The following is a 5,165-nucleotide window of genomic DNA, read 5'->3' on the forward strand; positions in this document are numbered from 1 at the left end:
ATGATAGAAGATAGAATGGCTTGTCAAAAAGATGGAGCAGGGAGGGAGAGTGATAGGACAGACTGAAATTGCTTGTTAATTGCTTGTCAACGATAGAGGGAGAGGGTTTTCTGCAGCAGGTCACCTGTAAGACAAAAAGAGACTGGAATTAGGCATATTTTCAATAAACATGGCTTTCCAGTATTTTTCGGACTATAGTCACAACTTAAAATCTTTAGTTTTCTCAAAAATCAACAGTTTACCTTATGTATTAATTCTGGCTGTGCTTACTGACCTCAACCCAATTTTATGTGCTACACGGCACTCAAACATCTGTCAAAATGTTTTAGTATGACTTTGGAAAGCTACAAAGCTGCAGCGCTTGATGGATTGTTGGAGCATTACAGCTACAGTAGTCAGGAGCCTTGCCGAGTAATTCGTATTGTGCTTAAACATAATATTATGGTGTGTATGAGGACCTGGCATCTGTTTAGAGACATGCGTACGAAGCAGATTTCAAACCGATCAATCCATGAAGAATTTGATAGATTTGTGGAAGAGGACTGAACAGAAAAAGTGAGTGTATTGTTATGTGTTACCACTGAAAAATGTTGAGAGTTATTGTGAATGAGTTGAATAGTTTGAGTTATCTGAATATTTGGTTAGCTGCATACGCCTTATAATCCGAAAAATACAGTACATACAGGGCTTTACATATTGAAGAGTTCCACAGTACATTATTGGACTGAACTTATTGAAAATGCTCAAAAATGGTGGTGGAACTATTCTAAAGAAACTTTTAGATTCTATTAACAATAAAAACAAACAGTGTCTATAAACTTAAACCAAGATGTGCTGCTACAATAACCTACTGTAAATATCATATGGTAAACAAAACCCATACACGAGGTTAGAGCAGACAGTTTCAGGCCACCTGCTTAAAATTTATGCCACATCACATGTTCCTTAATCCCAAAGTTCTCAAATCCTGTTTCTGTGTGTACTTACCTGGACAACAGTACATCATAATATCTGGGCACACAGAAACAGGGATTTGAGATCCGTTAACATAAAAGTAAACAATACTTTATCAGTATGACTTTTAGCAAAATGATAAATTTGGAGATGGATGGTTCCTACAAAGCAGTTTCTACATATTGCAGTCACATGTTTAATACACAGGCATAAGCACTAAATCTAGGACGTACTTATAATGGCCGACTTAAAGGCCTAATTAAAAATGTAGTATGACGATAATTTCTTTGTAGATCATTTAATCATAAAATATAGAAATGAATGCTGTATCTGTGCTTTTGATTTTTTCCAGTCATCAACAAAATCTTTAATAAAAAGACTAATTCAAAGAGCAGTTTTCAGACAGTGACTTAATTTAATGAAGGGAAAGAAGCTTTTGAAATCCACAAGGCCCTACTTGAAGACTTAATTGTACTAAACTGCTGTTCATGAGCTGCTCTAATGTGAAAAAATATGCGCTGCTACAATAACCTACCGACCTCTGTAGGTCTGGAAATGTTTACACAGACTTTTTCTAGGATTTGATGACTTTTGATGATCACCAATAGCTGTGCTCACTCACAGCACTAACTGAATCTCCTATAATGAGAAACATTTCCCAGCACTGCACTCAGAAACCTTTACTTACCAGACTTGAGACGATCAGATCAGCAGTCTAGAGAAAGGAAACAATTCATCAGATCACTGTTTGATGATTCAGACTGTTGAGCCTCTTCACACACAATCCAATTTACTGTGACACAAATTAACTAGTAAAATCCTCAATTACTTTAAGCTTTTTAAGTTTACTGTAGTCTAAAGAGGAGATAATTGAACTGCAGGTCTCACATGGCTATAGCATGTGTAATAAAACATTATTACTACAGAAATGCAAAGAACAGGCATCAATATTTGTTGGCACAAGTGCAGGATACACCAAATATTTCCTACACAGAAGCCTTGTGGCTCCAACATTTTCTACAACAGGTCAGTGCTAATAAAGTGTGAAAAACCAAAACTTTTAATGTCCTTTCAGGTTAAAAACATTAAATACAAAGTAATTCTTTAAATCAGAAGCAACAGAAAACCTCATCATGTTTTGGTTAGTCTGATATGAATATGCAAATCCTAAAATACATGTAAATATTGACATGTTACAATAACAGAGGTGCAGAATGTTTTGTGATTAAAATTAAATGTCTTAAAATATTACACTAAAAAGTCCTTTAATTGTACCCGTTGCTAGGAATATTTATGTATGTTGCAATGTCCATTTTTGGCAACATTTCTATTTAATTTTAAAACACATAGTCACTAAATAAGTAATAAACTAATTAGACACACTGGCTGTAATGTACCTAACAATGTCCACTCACACCTCTGGTTCTCTTCGTTTTTATTATTGCTTAACTGTTAAAGCTATTACTTATACCGAGTCAGGCAAAATACTTCTACAGTGTTCTGACTTTAATGTACTACATCAGCAGAATTTGAGAGACAATATGAATCAATACCTGTGCAGCTCTTAAGTGTTTGAGCAACCACTTATACTGACTCCCCTAAAACACTTTAATTGTTTTGTCTGCTACTTAAATCCACAAACATAAGGAGAAAATGAACAACTGTATAAAGACATCTGACATTTAATGTTTGGATTCAATAAGCCATAAAAATTTAAATCATACATAAATGGGCTATTAAACTTCAGGGACAGTCAGAGGCCCTGTGTGGGGGCTTTGCTGCTACAGGTCACAAATCCTGTGTTTTTGCCAATCAGTAAATGGAAACATATCACAAAAAGTCAAACTACTGTATGTAAGTTGCCAAATGTGCTTGCCAAATGCCAGGTTCATACTGCTTCAGTTACAATCACTGTTTACTTACCAGCAAAGGCAAAACCAAAGATCTCTTTCACTCTGTGTAACAAAAGACAAAGCACAAAAATACAGAATGAGACAACTCAAATCAGCATCACAGTCAATACTGCATCACTCTGTGTAGTCCAAAAGATTCAGTACACTTCTTTGTTTACCACAGCAACAAACAACTCACCTCTTTTTTTCTACACCTTATTAAAGATTACTGTCTTCATTAAGGTAATATGTGGTTTCATCCATTTGTAATAAGCCACACAAGTTTCTCAGTTATGTGATAGCTCTATTAGTTTGGTGCTATTAGATAACAGAGTAGATTTAATAAGCAATGATTTGCTACACCTAGCAGTGCACACTTTATCAAATTCTGACATCACAATTTAAAAGCATGAACAATCATAAATGAAAGCTTGGATGATATATTTGTAGGCTTCAACATTTGAGTTGGTCTGCATTCAAATTCTGCTTCCTAAAAATATATCACCTGCACACAGTATCATTTAGTATCATAATGCTGTTGTTTTAAATATCTACATATCATATTTATATATTAATGGTGCACTGCTGCATTTTATTTATTTGAAGGTGGCCTTTTTTATATTTCATTATTTTTCACAAAGTGAGAAGTTAAACAGAGCTGCAGTGTAGGTTTTATTTAAAAAAAAACCTGCACAACAAGTGTTTGTAAAGAGTTCTTAAATTGACTAAAAAACTAGAATGAATTAATTTAAAAAATTCTTGTTAAGAGATGTTATTCTATATTATGTGTTTATCCTTACTCGCTCTCTCCTTCTGTTAATTAACCCACAACACAAACCACACCGGACAGGCACGTGATCTTTTTCTCCCGGCTTTCAGTCAGAGGGAGTAAATGGCCTTGAAGTGCCGACCCTGCTGCTTCAGCAGCTAATCAGTGGTTCTAAAATGGCGGCTCATTACCTTACAACCTAAAGAATGAGGCCGTTTTAACTGACTGATTTGTGAAGAGGAGAACTAACTTCAGCTTCCCTAAGAGACTCAGAAACACTAACACACCGAATGAACCAAATAAAACACAATAACTGTATTAAACAATCAAATGAACCATATTAATTTCACACTGGGCCTATAGGAGCTAGGCTAGGCGTTAGCGCTTAGGTTGTTAGGGCTAGCATACCAAACACTCCTTTTAAATACTAAAATTACAACGTTTCACTAAAAAAAGCAGCCATTGTGTTACTTTTACATGACTTGTACTTCGACTGGCTTTATAAGTCACTAACAACAACTGGGTAAATTCACTCAAACAGCTGTAGACATTTCATTTCAGAGAGAGAGACAGAAAGAGCGCTTACCGGCAGGGATCCAGCAGAGAGTGGCGGAGATAAGGAGTCAGCCAGAGACGTAAAAAAGAGGCATTCACGGGTAGTGGGAAATTTCGCCATTACACAAACTTGGCATTGAAAACGTGAAAAATATATGTAAATTTAAATATTATTATACTAGATTTTTTTGCAACAAAAACAACTAGCAGAAATTTAATCTATAAGTTTAATAATGTTTCAAACAGGATTCTTTGAATTTGAAATAATGGTTAAAAGACATAAATAAACAAGGTCATTATGTTAAAATGTACTGTATTATGATAGATTTATTTAACTGACTGCAGTAATAGGAACAGTCTTCTTCTGAACACCAACACCAAGGAGCTGGTGTTGGTGTTCATGAAGCTTCAGCTTCAAAGCTGAAGCTGTCTGCAAAAACTAGCTGAAAAGCTGAAACGTTGCAGAAATTTGTAATAACTTTGCAGAAGCATGAGAACCTAGCAAAAATGTAATTACTTAGCAGAACTGCAATAACATAAAGAAAACATAATACTTGGCAGAAATACAATAACATAGTAGAACTTAGCAGAAATATTGTAACTTACCAGAAACATGATATCTTCTCAAAAATACAAGAATTTAGGAGAAATAGTATAAGATAACAGAAAGAATATATTTAGCCAAAAATACTTAAACATTACACAAACACTATGATTTAGAAAAATAGTACAACATAGCAGAAATACTGTGATTTACCAGAGACACTGTGATGAACTATGAATATTGTAATTTTAAATTAATACTGTTTTAGCACAAATACTATAATTTGACAGAAATACTATCATTTGGCAGAAATACTATGTTTCAGCACAAATACTCTGGTTTAGCACAAATATTATAACATAGCAGAAATACAATTAGATAGCAGAAATGCTATATTTAGAAAGAAAAATATAATATAGTAGAAATACTATGATTTAGCAGAAATACTGTA

General features: G+C 34.2%; 1 long non-coding RNA gene across 2 annotated transcripts; it reads right to left on the reverse strand.

Moving 5' to 3' along the window:
• Positions 1-39: 39 nt before the first annotated feature.
• Positions 40-4,221, reverse strand: LOC109198931 (uncharacterized). 2 transcript variants are annotated; one of them, XR_003218040.1, is made up of 4 exons: positions 4,202-4,221; positions 2,878-2,909; positions 1,643-1,669; positions 40-124 (listed from the first exon to the last, which is right to left on the reverse strand). It is a non-coding gene; the product is annotated as an uncharacterized LOC109198931 (long non-coding RNA). The 2 variants fall into 2 exon arrangements; XR_002059471.2 differs by lacking the exon at positions 4,202-4,221 and having other exon boundaries at positions 2,878-3,326.
• Positions 4,222-5,165: the final 944 nt, after the last annotated feature.

The sequence above is a fragment of the Oreochromis niloticus genome, unplaced genomic scaffold, assembly GCF_001858045.2.
Source record: "Oreochromis niloticus isolate F11D_XX unplaced genomic scaffold, O_niloticus_UMD_NMBU tig00003699_pilon, whole genome shotgun sequence".
Classification (NCBI taxonomy): Eukaryota; Metazoa; Chordata; class Actinopteri; order Cichliformes; family Cichlidae; genus Oreochromis; species Oreochromis niloticus.